Consider the following 18,001-nt stretch of genomic DNA (forward strand, 5'->3'; position numbering starts at 1 on the left):
GAAAGTCTGACATATCAAAATGTATGGGGCATAGCTGAAGCGATGCTGAGAGGGAAATTGACTTGCTAAGTTTACTTTACATGGTTGTCTGAGGAGGCCTTACAAATAGCTGACAAAAGAAGAGAAGTGAAAGGCAAAGGAGAAAAGGAAAGATTTACCCATTTGAATGCAGAGTTCCAAAGACTAGCAAGGAGAGAAAAGAAAGCCTTCCTCAGTGATCAATGCAAAGAAATAGAGGAAAACAACAGAATGAGAAAGACTAGAGATCTCTTCAAGAAAATGAGAGATACCAAGGAAACATTTCATGCGAAGATGAGTATAATAAAGGACCTAACAGAAGCAGAAGATGTTAAGAAGAAGTGGCAAGAATACACAGAAGAACTAAACAGAAAAGATCTTCATGACCTAGATAACCACAATGGTGTGATCACTCACCTAGAGCCAGACATCCTGGAATGCAAAGTCAAGTGGGCCTTAGGAAACATCACTACAGACAAAGCTAGTGGAGATGATGGAATTCCAGTTGAGCTATTTCAAATCCTAAAAGATGATGCTGTGAAAGTGCTGCACTCAATATGCCAGCAAATTTGGAAAACTCAGCAGTGGCCACAGGACTGGAAAAGGTCAGTTTTCATTCCATTTCCAAAGAAAGGCAATGCCAAAGAATGCTCAAACTACAGCACAATTGCACTCATCTCACATGCTAGTAAAGTAATGCTCAAAATTCTCCAAGCCAGGCTTCAATAGTACATGAACAGTGAACTTCAGATGTTCAAGCTGGATTTAGAAAAGGAAGAGGAACCAGAGATCAAATTGTCAACATCCACTGGATCATAGAAAAAGCAAGAGAATGCCAGAAAACGGTCTACTTTTGCTTTATTGACTACACCAAAGCCTTTGACTGTGTGGGTCACAACAAACTGGAAAATTCTGAAAGAGATGGATATATCAGACCACCTGACCTGCCTCCTGAGGAATCTGCATGCAGGTCAAGAAGCAACAGTTAGAACTGGAGATGGAACAACAGACTGGTTCCAAATTGGGAAAGAAGTATGTCAAGGCTGTATACTGTCACCCTGCTTATTTAACTTATATGCAGAGCACATCATGTGAATTGCCAGGCTGGAAGAAACACAAGCTGGAATCAAGATTGCCGAGAAAAATATCAATAAGCTCAGATATGCAGATGACACCACCCTTATGGCAGAAAGCGAAGAACTACTAAAGAGCCTCTTGATGAAAGTGAAAGAAGAGAGTGAAAAAGTTAGCTTAAAACTCAACATTCAGAAAACCAACATCATGGCACCCAGTCCAAATAGATGGGAAAACAGTGGAAACAGTGGTAGACTTATTTTGGGGGCTCCAAAATCACTGCAGATGATGACTGCAGCCATGAAATTAAAAGATGCTTTCTCCTTGCAAAAAAAGCTATGACCAATCTAGACAGCATATTAAAAAGTAGAGACATTACTTTACCAACAAAAGTCTGTCTAGTCAAAGCTATGATTTTTCCAGTAGTCATATATGGATGTGAGAGCTTTATATAAAGAAAGCTGAGCACTGAAGAATTGATGCTTTTGAACTGTGGTGTTGGAGAAGACTCTTGAGAGTCCCCTGGACTGCAAGGAGATCAAACTAATCAATCCTGAAGGAAATCAGCCCTGAATATTCACTGGAAAGACTGATGCTGAAGCTGAAACTCCAATACTTTGGCCACCTGATGTGAAGAACCAACTCATTGGAAAAGACCCTGACGCTGGGAAAGATTGAAGGTGGGAGGAGAAGGGGACGATAGAGTAGGAGATGGTTGGATGGCATCACCAATTCAATGGACGTGAGTTTGAATAGGCTCCGGGAGTTGGTGATGGATGGGGAAGCCTGGCGTCCTGCAGTCCATGGGGTCTCAAAGAGTTGGACACAACAGAGCCACTGAACTGAACTGAAGTTTACGTTAGAAAAGAAAGAACTCAAATCAGTAATTTCCTACTTAAAGAAAAATGCACATATATAGAATCTAGAAAAATGGAACTGAAGAATTTATTTACAGGGCAGCACTGGAGAAACAGACATAGAGAACAGACTTACGGACATGGGGAGAAGGGAGGAGATGGTGAGATGTATGGAAGGAGTAACATGGAAACTTACATTACCATATGTAAAATAGATAGCCAACAGGAATTTGCTGTATGGCTCAGGAAACTCAAACGGGCTCTGTATCAACCTAGAGGGGTGGAATGGGGAGGGAGTTGGGAAGGAGGTTCAAAAGGGAGGGGATATATGTATGCCTATGGCTGATTCATGTTGAGGTTTGACAGAAAACAATGGAATTCTGTAAAGCAATTAGATTTCAATAAAAATAAATAAATAAAAAGCAACTAGAAGAAGAAGAAAAAACAAAAACAAAAAAACCCACAGCAGGCAAAAGGAAGGAAATAGAAAAGAAATCAGTAACAATAAAACAACAGAAAAAAAGTCAGTGACACAAAAAGCTGGTTTAAAAAATAAATCAATATAAACCTCTAGAAAGGCTGACAAAAGTAAAAACAGAGAAGACCTATCTCTCTCCAATATCTGGAATAAAGTGATATGACTTTAGATCCTGCAGCCATTAAGAGGATAATAAGGGAATACTATAAATAACTTAGTACTTATAAACTAAACAATCTACTAAAAAATGGACCAATTCTTCAAAACCCACAAACAACCAAAAAGTCAACCAGGATGAAACAGGTAACTTGAGTCCTACTAAAATCATTTAAAAAACTGAATTCATGACTAAAAGTCTCCTGAACAGAAAATCTCCTGGCCACAAGGCTTCACTAGAGAATTTTACCAAACATTTAAAGAAAAATTAATGCCAATCTCCTTCAGAAAATAGAAAAAGAGGAAATACTTCCTACATCATTTCAATGCCACCAAACTATCCACTTTATTGGTTAATTTATGTTAAATGAATTTCACCTTAATAAAAAAATCTGTAATTTTTAGACACTGTTTAAGATGTTTAAAATCACTAATTAAATCAGTAAAGTTTGAATATGGATTATATATTAGATAGCAGTGTTATAGCAATGATAAATTTCCTAAATCTGATAACTTCACTGTGGTTATGGAAAAGAATGCCCTTGTACTTGGGAGAACCATGCTGAAGAATTTAGGGGTAAAGGGCCATGATGTTGGTACTTTATCTCTGAAACAGCTCTGTTAAAAAAGAAAGAAAATATTCACAGCAGCATTATTTGTAACAGCCAAAACATAGAAACAACTCGTCTGTCAACTGACAAATGGAAAGACAAAATGTATGTCATACAATGGAGTATTCAGTTCAGTTCAGTCGCTCAGTCGTGTCCAACTCTTTGCAACCCCATGAATCGCAGCACGCCAGGCCTCCCTGTCCATCACCAACTCCCGGAGTTCACTCAGACTCACATCCGTTGAGTCACTGATGCCATCGAGCCATCTCATCCTCTGTTGTCCCCTTCTCCTGCTAAGTCACTTCAGTTGTGTCCGACTCTGTGTGACTCCATAGATGGCAGCCCACCAGGCTCCCCCGTCCCTGGGATTCTCCAGGCAAGAATACTGGAGTGGGCTGCCATTTCCTCCTGCCCTCAATCCCTCCCAGCATCAGAATCTTTTCCAATGAGTCAACTCTTTGCATGAGGTGGCCAAAGTATTGGAGTTTCAGCTTTAGCATCAGTCCTTCTAATAAACACCCAGGACTGATCTCCTTTAGAATGGACTAGTTGGATCTCCTTGCAGTCTAAGGGACTCTCAAGAGTCTCCTCCAACACCACAGTTCAAAAGCATCAATTCTTCACCGCTCAGCTTTCTTCACAGTCCAACTCTCACATCCATACATGACCACTGGAAAAACCATAGCCTTGACTAGACAGACCTTTGTTGGCAAAGCGATGTCTCTGCTTTTGAATATGCTGTCTAGGTTGGTCATAACGTTCCTTCCAAGGAGTAAGGGTCTTTTAATTTCCTGGCTGCAATCACCATCTACAGTGATTTTGGAGCCCCCTAGATTTATTCTGCCATAAAAAGGAATGAAGTGCTAATGCATGCTGCAACATGGGTGAACCTTGCAAACCTTGCAAATGGTTACTGAAAAAGACAGACACAAAAGTGCAAATATTGTGTGATTACACTGATACAAAACATCTATAGGACAGGCAAATTAGAGACAGAAAGTAGATTAGTGGTTGCCAAGTTGGGGGAAAAGGAAGTTTGCTGGGAGCCAGCACGGGAGATCCCACCCATGACAAGGTCATGGAGGACTCGAGGGACTCCCTGGGCCATCCCACCCATGACAAGGTCATGTGGAAGAGTCCTGATAAGCAAGGCCTCAGGACTCGATGGACCCCCTGGACCTGCTCGAGTATCTACCCCAAAACCAGAATCTGTCTGTCTTACTATTTTATGTCTTTCACCAACTCTTCTGACATTAACAGGGGGCTGTCCCCGACCACCTTTCTCTGGAAAGAGTTAACTTAGGGCTCTAGCTAATAAGCCTCCTGGACAAGATAAGAGTGTTTCAGTTCAAACCCCCTGTTAGCATTCTAGCTTACTTGGCAGGTTTATTCAGACTCTTGCAACATTGTTGAGCCAATGCTTGCTGCCAAGATCTCACATCCCTTATCCATTGTGTTCCTGGGAGTGCATATAGTCAGGATGTAGGAAAAACAAGCAGCAGCTTTAACATTAACAACCTTAGACTTTGAGTTAATAAGTTCTTTCTTTGCTGTAACCCACTGAATCTTTGCTCCATAAAAATGTAACTCTGTACTTTAAGGGTGACGCAGGCTAGGAATTTAAGAAGAAACACTTTAACGGAAAATTATTGTTCTGGCTGACCAACCTTTATCAAAAAGAGGTCATAAAATATCAACAGGCCTCCAGGCCAGAAGATAATGTACAAAAAATAAGAGTTGCAGGAAAGAACCTGGTATCGATAAAAGTTAATACTGATGGAATGTTGAGTTGACTACATTTTTCACTTTGCTCAATGTACAACTCAGGGTATAAAAGCCCTCTCTGAAAATTAAGTGACAGGCCTCACTCACTGAAGCTTGGTCACCACGTGTCTTTCTTCTTTTCTTTTTTTCTCTCTCTTACTCTCTTTTTCAGGCTGATCCTCAGCCTCTTTCTCTCCTCTATTTTCTTATCTACAACATTCTTTCCTTATCTCTTTCTCTATCTTTCTTCATTCGCCGATGCCATTTCTCCTTCGGGTTCCCCTGGATCCTGTGGGGGCTAGACTGACTGCTAACGAATTGAGGGTTTCTTTTTTATGTATTGAGAATGTTCTAGAATTAATGCAGTGGCTACGCCACTGTGATATACAAAAAGATCATGGAATTGTATACATTAAGGATGTGTACAATACATACATACATACAAAATACAATATATACATACATACAATGAACTACAGGTCTAGACAGAAACTCTGAAATTATTAACCTTCTAAAAGAAATCATAGGGAGTTTCCTGGAAGTTCAGGGGTTAGGACTCAATGCTTTCACTGCCATGGCCTGGGTTCAATCCCTAGCTGAGGAACTAAGCTCGTGCAAGCCTTGCGGCATAGCAAAAAAGGAGAAAAAAAGAAATTGGAAAAGTTTTTACCACTTTGGAGGGGGCAAAGATCTCTCAGAAACAAAAAGTACAAATTACGTGGTAGGAAGAAATCTAAGGTGGCCTCCTGGGATTTTCTTGGAGTTATAAGAAAGTAGGAGTTCCCTTCTAATGCACATACCCTGTATAACTCCCTTGAATGTGAGTGGCTTGACCTACTCTGGGGAGCCCTTTAAAACAAAGGTTTCAATCTCAGAGACAAGAGAAGTCAGAGAGATTTGAAACTGAAGCAGATGCTCTCCTGTCATTCTTAAAAAAGTTACTGCCATGCTCTGGAGAAGGCCATATGGCAGGAAATGGTGGGCAGCCTCTGCAAGCTGAGAAGAGTCAATGGCTGATGGCCAGCCAGAGGAAAGGAACCTGTGTCCTACAATTATAAGGAACTGGATTCAGTCAAATACTACATGAGTGTGGCAGAGGACACTGGGCTCCAGAAGGCAATCAGCCCAGTCAGAACACTGACTTCAGTCTGGTGTGACCTTGAGCAGAGAGAATCTAGCTAACTTGGATTCCAGACCCATGCAAACTGTGAGATAATAAATCTATGTTGTTTAAAACCATTAAGTTTGTGGTAACTTGTTACACAGCAAGAAAATTATATAAAACCTAAAATTAAAAATGGATAAAGTGGACTATCAAAATTTAAAACTTTTATTCTTTGAAAGACACTGTTGAGAAATAAAAACATATGACACACTGAGGGAAAATGGCCTGCACAGCATGCGGGAACTTAGCTCCTTGACTAGGGGTTGAACCTGTGTCCCTTGCATTGGAAGCATGGAGTCTTAACCACTGGACTGCCAGGGAAGTCCCTGCAAAACACATTTTTGATAAAGGACTAGCATTCAGAACATATATAAAATAGCCTCATAAGTTAACCATAAGAAAATAAACACCCCAATTTTTAAAAATAGGCAAAAGACATTGGACACATCAGCAGAGAGGATACACAGATGAAATGGTAAGTAAGCTCAGAGAAGGTGCTCAACATCATTAACTCATTAGGAATATGAACTAAGAATTAAACTAATTAGGGATTAAAACTATAACGCTCAAGCTATTAGAATCACTACAATGGAAAAACAAACTGATAAATACTAAGTGCTGGCAAGGATGCAAAGCACCTGCAACTTTCATAATTGATAGTGGAAATGAAAAAAATGGTATAACCACTTTGGAAGGTAAACTGAAAATAGTCTGGCAGTTTCTTATACAGTTAAACATACATTCATTGTAACGAATGACCCAACAATTCCATTCCTAGGCATTTGTCCAAAAAAATAAAAACATGTATGTTCAGACAATATCTTGCATGTAAATGTTTCTATTGGCTGTATTCATAATTGCCAAAAACTGGATTCAACCCCAATGTCCATCACCAGTGAATGAACATAAAGAAACACTACTCAGCAATAAAAGGGAATGATCACACATGCAAACAACATGGACAAATCTCAAATACATGATGCTAGGTGAAAGAATTCAGACTTCAAAAACTCCTTAGTGTATGATTTCACATATTTGACATTCTGAAAAAGATTAAACTGTAGGGAAAAGAAAACACATCAGCCCCTGCCAGGGCTTAGTGGTGAGGAGAAGGCGATACAAATGGGGAGGAAGAAACTTTAAGAGTGATGAAACTGTTCTCTATCTGCCTGTATACATTTGTCAAAACTCACAGAACTGTACACATAAAAAGGATAAATCTTATTATATGCAAATAATACCTCAACAAACCTAATGAAACACATTGCATCTTCAAAGCCAATAAAATGCTACAATAACTCTAGGAGTGATAAAATGAACAAATGAAGTTCTTAATAAGAAATAATAATAAAGAAACAGACAAGATTCTAGAAAAAGATATGAAACACATTATATGCTAAAGTAAAAACTGAGATCAGTTAAAAAAGTATAGTCTAGGACTTCCCAAGTGGCTTTAGTGGTAAAGAAGCCGCCTGCCAATGCAGGAGACACAAGAGACTTGGGTTCGATCCCTGGGAGGAGGGCATGACAACCCACTCTGGTATTCTTGCCTGGGGAATCCCATGGACAGAGGAACCTGGAAGGCTACAGTCCATGGGGTTGCAAAGAGTTAGACATGGCTAAAGCAAATTAGCATGCATACACATACACACACACACACACACACACACACACACACACACACTGTATATAAATAGATATAGTGTATATCTAGTGTCCTCAGGACAAGCTGCTGAGCACATGTCATTGATTTTAGAAAAAGTATAGTCTAAAATAGGAATTGGTAAACTTTTTCTTAAATTACTAGAAAATAAATATATGGCTCTATGGGACATATCACCAGAGAGGATACACAGATAGTAAGTAAGCTCAGAGAAGGTGTTCAACATCATTAACTCATTAGGAATATGAATTTTCTAACTGTAATTTCTGTTGCAATTACTCAGCTCTGCTGGTATAATATTTAAAAAGTCAGAGACAATATTTAATCAAGTGGGCATGGCCATGTTCCAATAAAACTTTCTTAACAAAAGTGGATTGGCCATAGTTTTCTGACTACTGATCTCATCAATAGTGTTGGAACAACTGGTTCTCCATTTTAAAGGAAAATAGCTAAGATCTTAATTGTATACTATTCACAAAAACAAGCTGCAAATACATTAAACAGCTAAATGTTAGAAACAGAAATACAGGGGTTTCCCTGGTGGGTCAGTGGTAAAGAATTTATCTGTCAGTGTAGGAGACATAGGTTTGATCCCTGATTCGGGAAGATGCCACATGCCTTGGAGCATCTGAGCCTGTGTGCCGTAACTATTGAGCCTGTGCTCTAGACCCTGGGAACTGCAGCTGTTGGGGCCATGTGCTGCAACTATTAAAGCCCACGGGTTCTAGAGCCCATGCTCCTCAACTCTTGAGAGAGAGAAGCCACAATGAGAAGCCCTCGCACCGTAACTAGAGAGTAGCCTCTATTCTCTGCAACCAGAGAAAGCCCAAGCAGCAACAAAACTCCAGCACAGCCAAAAATAAAAATAAATAAATAAATTCATTTTAAAAAAAAGAAATGCATTATAATTCTGAATAAAAGAAAAATTCCCTAAGGATAATGCAAAATCAAGATGGTATTAAGGAAAAGACAGACTGATTTCAGTATATAAATTTTTTGTTTTTCAATGTAGTAAAAATTCATCAGAAGAAATATGAAAAGAAATGAAAATTTCCATTTCCAGTATTAGAAGGTCAAACCTTCCATGGAAAAATACCTAAAAATGCTGGTATGGTATTTAAAAAATCACCTTGAAGCACAGAAGAGCTAAGAAGACGGTGATGAACTGCTCCAGAGAAGTAAGCAGATCACTGGAGCCCTGTTCGTGTTATTGTGAGGGCTCTGTGCAGCAAGGGTGCCCAGGAGTCAAGATCCAGTTTCTGAGCAAATTCCTGTTGGCTATCTATTTGTATCAACCTAGAGGGGTGGGACAGAGTCGGACAGGACTGAAGTGACTTAGCAGCAGCAGAGGGGTGGGATGGGGAGGGAGATGGGAGGGAGGTTCAAAAGGTAGGGGATATACGTGTACCTATGGCTGATTCATGTTGAGGATTGACAGAAAACAACAAAATTATGTAGAGCAATTAATTATCCTTCAATTAAACAACAAAAAAAAAAGATCCAGCTGCTGCCTAATGTGGGGAATCTCATACAAGACTCCTCAGAGATTACAAAAGATTACATCCTCAGAGATAAAAGCGAACACAACAGGTTTGCAGCTGGGAGTCCTAGAAAACCTACACTCTAGGAACAGGGTGAACCAGAGGTAGACCAAACCTTTCCAAAGCCATAACCAAGACTTGGCATAGCTCACTCCCTGACTGGTTTAAGGTGACCCGCCCACACACCTATTTGTCTAGAGAGGAAAACACAATAGGAACAGACTTATGTATGAATCTGGATCTAGCCAACGAGACACTGGATCTAGCCAACGAGAATTGACAAGCCAGCCTTTTAGGGCTTCCCTGGTGGCTCAGACAGTAAAGAATCTGCCCACAATGCAGGAAAACCTGCTTCAACCCCTGGATCAGGAAGACTCCTTGGAGAAGAGAATGGCTACCCATTCCAGTGTTCTTGCCTGGAGAATTCCATGGACAGAGAAGCCTGGCGGGCTATAGTCCGTGGAGTCACAAAGAGTCAGACACAATAATAGCTAACATGTTCAAGAATACAGAGGAAAAAAATAAAAATAGATGAAGATGAAGAAGTTTGTCAGAGAACTAAAATTTACTAAAAATATAAAGAATGGACATTCTAGAACTAAATAAAATTAAGAGCTCAGTAAAGAAAGAAAGAAGAAAAGAAAGTGAAGTCACTCAGTTGTGTCCGACTCTTTGCAATCCCATGGACTGTAGCCTACCAGGCTCCTCCATCCATGGAATTTTCCAGGCAAGAGTACTGGAGTGGGTTGCCATTAGATGGGTTTAACTAGAGAAACAGTAGAAGTTGATAAATTCCAAGACAGATCAACATACGAACTACAGCCAAGAGATAAAAGATGAAAAGTAACAAAAAGAGTGTAAGGGACATGTGAAGATGTCCAACATATGTGTAACTGGAGGCCCAGGAAGAGAAGAACGGACTGGACAGAGTAATTAATAATACGGTGCTATACAAGCTGGGCTTCCCATGTGGCGCTAGTGGTAAACAGCCTGCCTGTCAATGAAGGAGACGTAAGAAACGTGAGTTCAATCTAAAATTCTGTTAAGAGGACAGATTTCATGTTAAGTGTTCTTACAAGAAAATGAAAATAAAGGGACATAAGAAATCTTTTGGAGGTCATGGATATGTTTATTACCTTGATTGTAGCGATGATATCACAGGTATATGCATATGTCCAAACTCATCAAAATGTATACATTAAGTAAGTGTAATTTTTTGTATATTAAATACACCTGAATAAAGCTGGAGGCTGGAGAGGGAGTTTGAGGGAGAATGGATACATGTTTATGCATGGCTGAGTCTCTTTGCTGTCTATCTGAAACTATAACAACTTTGTTAGTCAGTTATACGCCAATATAAAATAAAAAGTTTTTTTAAAAAAGCTAGAGGCTAGAGAAAGGGGAGAAACATGACTTGGAGCATAGGAAGAGTCCCACAATTTCCGTCCTTAAACAGATGCCTTAGACAGGTATGCAGAGAAAGTAAAATATTAAAAACAACAAAACCAAAAGAAACAAGCCCCATGACACATACACACCTAAAATGGAATGTTAAATATGATATTACTGGCACCAAATCTGAAAGCAAAGTAAAATGCCAATAATTAAAGGACAAGAACAACTAGACAGAAGCAATATTTGAGGAGAAAATTGCTGCTAATTTTCTAAAAGTGATGAAAGACTGCAATACACAGAACCAAAAGCGTGGAGAGTCCCAACTATAAAAACAAAGAAAACCACATGATGGCACATCACAGTGAAACTTCTAAAAGCCAGGATAAAAAAAAATTCTCCCAAAGTAGCAGGAGGCAGAACATGTTATCCTCAAAGGAATAAAAAAAACTCTGACAGTGGAGGGTTGTTTTGTGTGTGTGTGTGGTTTTTTTTTAGGAAAAACAAAAAATATCTTTCAAAAATACAAGTGAAATAAAGATATATAAAAACAGAGACTTCATTACCACTAGACTAAAAGAAATAATAAAAGGGGCATGCATTTATTCAAGCAGAAAAAAAAAGTATTCCAAAAGGAAATATAGAAATGTAGGTAGGAAGGAAAACACTACAAAGGAGTTTTTAAGTGAATACTGATATGATAAAGGCTTCCCCTGTAGCTCAGTTGGTAAAGAATCTGCCTGCAGTGCAGGAGACCCGGGTTCAATCCCTGGGTTGAGAAGATCCCCTGGAGAAGGAAATGGTAACCCACTCCAGTATCCTTGCCTGGAAAATCTCATGGACAGAGGAACCTGGTGGATTGCAGTCCAGGGGGCCGCAAAGAGTCGGGCACAACTGAGTGTCTAACACACACACACACATAACACACACATATGATAAAATAATACTAAATGTTTCTAGGGTTTAAAAAATAATGTTTAAAATATTTTTAAAATAATTAAAAATGCAAGACATGCATAATTCAAAAAATGTGTGCTTAAAGTATTATAAAGTTCTAACATTACTTGGAATGTGGTAAAAGTTCTAATTTATATTAGGTTGTAGTAAGTTAAGCATGCATGTTGTAATTTCTAAGGTACACACTAAAAGGATAGTAAAAAATGTATAAATAAGAATAAGGGTAATGTGAAATAATAAAGTTTTAAATGAATCAATAAGAACAGAAAAAAAGGAGGCAAACTGGAAAAATCAAACAGAAACAAATAGCAATTTGGTATGTATCAAGTCAAGTGAATCAAATACTTTGCAATGAAAAGACTAATGTCATCAGACTGGATTTACAAAACATACACACGAAATATGTACTGTCAAGGGACACACTTTAAATAAAGACACAGAAGTCTTAGGACAAAACAGTGGAAGAAAATATACTAACCAAAAGAAAGCTGATGTACCTAGTATCCGATGGAAATTTTGTCTCTAATAATTCTACTGCCTTGAATGCTGCACATTTCATAGTGATAAAGGGTCAATCCACAAGGAAAATATAATAGTTCTAAATCTAAATACATCTAATAATTTAGTTTCAAAATATATAAAGTAAAAATTGAACTAAAAGAAGAAAAGGGTAAATTCATAACTGCAGTAGAAGAATTAATACCTTTTGTATAGTAACTAATGAAGCAAGCAGACAAAAACTTGGAAGGGATTTGGAAAATCTGAACACATCTAACAAACTTGAGCTAGTTGCTGTATTAGAACAACGGACCCAACAATGACAAATTACACCTTTTTTTCATACGCATATAGAACATTCACCAACATTACCAACATTTACCACATGCTGCTGAACAACCAGCGACAGGAGAATGTTCAGTTCAGTTCAGTCACTCAGTCGTGTCCAACTCTGCGACCCCATGAACTGCAGCATGCCAGGCCTCCCGGAACCCACCAAAAAGAGATACCCCCCATCCAAGGACAAAGGAGAAACCAAAACAAGAGTGTAGGAGGGAGCACAATCATGTTTAAAATCAAGCCTCATACCCTCCAGAGACACTTAGAGGGCACAAACAAAAACTTGTGTCCACCAGGACCCAGGGAAAGGAGCAGCGATCCCCACAAGAGATTGAGCCAGACCTGCCTGTGAGTGTTTGAGAAGCTCCTGCGGAGGCATGGGTCAGCAGCGGCCTGCCACAAGGACAGGCACTCTGGCAGCAGCAGTCCTGGGAGGCGCGGCTTGTGGCATAAGTCCTTTTGGAGGTGGTCTTCATTAGCCCCACTACAGAGCTGATGGGAAAGAAGTTCTTGCACTGTTGCAAAAGTTCTAGGCCCCACAACAGACTTTCCAACCTGGATCCTGGACTTCCTGGATCCAGGAAAGGGACTGAGAATCCCCAGGGAATCTAACTTTGAAGGTCAGTGGGATTTAATTACAGAACTTCCACAACACAGGGGAAACAAGACTCTTGGAGGGCGCAAACAAAACCTGATGCACACCAGGACCCAGGAGAAAGGAGCAGTGACCCCACAAGAGACTGAGCCAGACTTGCCTATGAGTGTTCGGGAGTCTCCAGCAGAGGCGTGGGTCTGCAGTGGGATGCAGTGGGGTCAGGGGCACTGAAAACAACAGTCCTAGGCCTAAGCCCTTTTCGGAGGAAGTTGCCATTACCCCTACCACAGTTTGTCCTTAGGCCAAACTACAGGGAGAGAACACAGCCCCACCCATCAGCAGAAAACTGAATTAAAGGTATATTGAGTATGGCCCTGATCACCATAGCAAGACCCAGTTTTCCACAGCCAGTCCCTTCCATCAGGAAGCTTACACAAAGCTCTTAACTTCATCCAAGGACAGAATGATAACCACAACCGCAGAAAGCTAACCAAAAGATCACATGGATCACAGTTTTGTGTAACTTAATGAAACTGAGAGAGCTAATTCTTAGGTAGCTTGATAAGGAGTGCAGGGCCCTCAAGGAGAAAGGGGTCTGAGGCCCTCGAGGAGGAGAAAGGGGTTTGGGACTCTCAAGGAGGAGAAAATGACAAACATTTTTTTCTACATTCCTTCATCTTAGTCACGTAAGAGGTCATTTTCTTTAAGCCCAGAGCTAATGACTATACAACAAAACAACTAATCTTGCTCAAGAAAATATGGCACTGAAAGAGGAACTCCCCAAGTCAGTAGGTGCCCAACTGCTACTGGAGAAGAGTGGAGAAATAACTCCAGAAATAATGAAGAGACGGAGCCAAAGCAAAAATAATGCCCAGCTGTGGATGTGACTGGAGATGGAAGTCAAGTCCGATGCTATAAAGAACAATATTGCATAGGAACCTGGAATGCAAGGTCCATGGATCAAGGTATTGGAAGTGGTCAAACAGGAGACGGCAAGTGTGAACGTCGACATTCTAGGAATCAGCAAACTAAAATGGACTAGAATGGGAGAATTTAATTCAGATGACCATTATATCTACTACTGTGGGCAGGAATCCCTCAGAAGAAATGGAGTAGTCCTCATAGTCAAAAAGAGTATCCGAAATGCAGTACTTGGGTTCAATCTCAGAAACAACAGAAGGACCTCTGTTTCCAAGGCAAACCATTCAGTATCACAGTAATCCAAGTCTATGCCCCTACCAGTAATGCTGAAGAAGCTGAAGTTGAATGGTTCTATGAAGACCTACAAGACCTTCTAGAACTAACACCCAAAAAAGAATGCCTTTTTCATCATAGGGGACTAGAATGCAAAAGTAGGAAGTCATGAGATACCTGGATTAACAGGCAAATTTGGTCTTCTAGTACAAAATGAAACAGGGCAAAGGCTAACAGAGTTCTGCCAAGAGAACCCACTGGTCATAGCAAATGCCCTCTTCCAACAACACAAGAGGCAACTCTACACATGGACATCACCAGATGGTCAATACAGAAATCAGACTGATTATACTCTTCATAGCCAAAGATGGAGAAGCTCTATACGGTCAGCAAAAACAAGACTGGCAGCTGACTGTGGCTCAGATCATGAACCCTTATTGCGAAATTCAGGCTCAAACTGAAGAAAGTAGGGGAAAGCACTAGACCATTCAGGTATGACCTAAGGAAAATCCCCTATGATTCTACAGTGGAAGTGACAAATAGATTCAAGTGATTAGATCTGATAGACAGAGTGCCTGAAGAACTATGGGCAGAGGTTCCTGACACTGTACAGGAGGCAGTGATCAAGACCATCCCCAAGAAAAAGAAATCCAAAATGGCAGAATAGTTGTCTGAGCAGGCCTTACAAATAGCTGAGAAAAGAAGAGAAGCGAAAGACAAAGGAGAAAAGGAAAGATATACCCATTTGAATGCAGAGTTCCAAAGAATAGCAAGGAGAGACAGGAAAGCCTTCTAAAGTGAACAGTGCAAAGAGGAAAACAACAGAATGAGAAAGACTAGAGATCTCTTCAAGAAAACGAGAGATACCGAAGGAACATTTCATGCAAAAATGGGTGCAATAAAGGACAGAAATGGTGTGGTCCTAACAGAAGCAGAAGATGTTAAGAAGAGGTGGCAAGAGTACACAAAAGAACCAGAAAGGTCTTAATGACCTGGATAACCACGAGGGTGTGATCACTCACCTAGAGCCTGGAGTGGGAAGTCAAGTGGGCCTTAGGAAGCATTACTATGAACAAAGCTAATGGAGGTGATGGAATTTCAGTTGAGTTATTTCAAATCCTAAAAGATAATGCTATGAAAGTGCTGCACTCAATATGCCAGCAAATTTGGAAAACTCAGCAGTGGCCACAGGACTGGAAAAGGTCAGTTTTCATTCCAATCCCAAAGAAAGGCAATGCCAAAGAATGTTCAAACTACTGCACAATCTTGCTCATTTCACATGCTAGCAATGTAATGCTCAAAATATTTCAAGTTAGCCTTTAACAGTAAGTGAACTGAGAACTTCCAGATGTACAAGCTGGTTTTAGAAAAGGCAGAGGAACCAGAAGCGAAACTGTCAACATCTGTTGGGACCACAGAAGAAAGCAAGGCAATTTCAGAAAAACATGTACTTCTGCTTCATTGACTATGCTAAAGCCTTTGACTACATGAATCACAACAAACTGTGGAAAATTCTTAAAGAGATGGGAATACCACACCACCTTACCTGCCTCCTGAGAAACTTGTATTCAGGTCAAGAAGCAACATTTAGAACTGGATATGGAACAATGAACTGCTTCAAAATAGGGAAAGGAGTACGTCAAAGCTGTATATATATTGTCACCTCTCACTTAACTTATATACATCTGGGCTGGATGAAGCTCAAGCTGGAATCAAGATTGCTGGGAAAAATATCAATAACCTCAGATATGCAGATGATACCACCCTTACAGAAAAAAACAAAGAGGAACTAAAGAGTCTCTTGATGAAAGTGAAAGAGGTGAGTGAAAAAGCTGGCTTAAAACTCAACATTAAAAAAACTAAGATCATGGCAAACAGATGCGGGCGGGGGGAAATGGAAACAATGACAGACTTTACTTCTGTGAGCTGCAAAATCACTGCAGATGGTGACTGCAGCCATTAAATTAAAAGATGCTTGCTCCTTGGAAGAAAAGCTGTGACAAACCTAGACAGCATATTAAAAAGCAGAGACATCATTTTGCCAACAAAGTTCTGCCAAGTCAAAGCTATGGCTTTTCCAGTAGTCAGGTACGGATGTGAGAGTTGGATCATAAAGAAGGCTGAGCACCGAAGAATGGATGCTTTTGAACTGTGCTGCTGGAGAAGACCCTTTAGAGTCCCTTGGACAGCAAGGACATCAAACCAGTCAATCCTAAAAGAAATCAACCAGTGAATCAATATTCATTGGAAGGACTGATGCTGAAGCTGAAGTTCCAATACTTTGGCTACCTGATGTGAAGAGATGATTCATTGGGAAAGACCCTGATGCTAGGAAAGACCGAGGGCAAGAGGAAAAGGGGGACAACAGAGGTGAGGTGGTTGGATAACATCACTGACTCAATGGATTTGAGTTTGAGCAAACTCTGGGAGATAGTGAAGGATAGGAAAACCTGGTGTGCTGCAGTCTACAGGGTCACAAAGAGTTGGACACAAATGAGCGACTGAACAATGACAACAACCACATGTTCGGCAAACCCAGAAATTTCAAATCATTCGAAGTATGTTCTCTGATCAGACTAGTAATAGGTGAGAAATCATTAAAAGGATAACTACAAAGTTCCCAATTGTTTGGCTATTCTATAAATATCCAAATAACTGGAGTCCGATAAGAAATTAGAAAATATTTTTAACAGAATGAAATCAACATATTACATAGAACAGATGCGACTAACAGAAAACACAAAATAAGATGGTAGACTTAAATCTTGTAGCTCAAACGGTAAAGAATCTGCCTGCAAGGCAGGAGACCAGGGTTCGATCCTTGAGCTGGAAAGTTCCTTTGGAGAAGGGAATGGCAATCCACTGCAGTATTCTTGCCTGGAGAATTCCATGGACAGAGAATCCTGGCGGGCTACAGTCCGTGGGGTCACAAAGAATCAGACACAACTGCGCGACTAACACACACACACACACACACACACACACACACACACACAGATTTAAATCCAAATATTTCAACAATTATGTCAAATGTAGAGAGACTATATAGTCCACTTGAGACTGATATTATAGATGATGAAGGTGCATTAATATTAGATAATATAGTCTTCCAGGCAACACAAAGCATAAAGAAGATAAACAAGGACATACTAGAATAGTAAGGGTTTAGTTTGTCAGGAAAATATAAGAATTTTAAATTTGTAAGCACCTAATAAGGCAATGGCACCCCACTCCAGTACTCTTGCCTGGAAAATCCCATGGACAGAGGAGCCTGGTAGGGCTGCAGTCCATGGGGTTGCTAAGAGTTGGACACGACTGAGCAACTTCACTTTCACTTTTCACTTTCATGCGTTGGAGAATGAAGTGGCAACCCACTCCAGTGTTCTTGCCTGGAGAATCCCAGGGATGAGGGAGCCTGGTGGGCTGCCATCTTTGGGGTCACACAGAGTCGGACAGGACTGAAGTGACTTAGTAGCAGCAGCAGCAATAACAATATATATTTATATATTAAGATACATAAAGCAATAGAAAAAGGATAGTCTTAATTTAATCATGAGGATACATTAGACAAATCCAAACTGAGAGATGTTTTACAAACCACCTGGGCAAAGTTATGAAAGATAAAGACCGAGAACCACAACAAGAAGTCTGACTCCATTTTTGGTTTAAGTGTTAACAGCTGTTAAGCCTTACTTCTCC

At 40.1% G+C, this 18,001-nt stretch overlaps 1 protein-coding gene across 1 annotated transcript in view; it reads right to left on the reverse strand.

Moving 5' to 3' along the window:
• DIAPH1 (diaphanous related formin 1) overlaps positions 1 to 18,001 on the reverse strand; it is a 116,018-nt gene that overhangs the window by 24,352 nt on the left and 73,665 nt on the right. The gene's annotated exons all lie outside the window — the stretch shown is intronic.

Source organism: Budorcas taxicolor, chromosome 7 (assembly GCF_023091745.1).
Source record: "Budorcas taxicolor isolate Tak-1 chromosome 7, Takin1.1, whole genome shotgun sequence".
Taxonomy (NCBI): Eukaryota; Metazoa; Chordata; class Mammalia; order Artiodactyla; family Bovidae; genus Budorcas; species Budorcas taxicolor.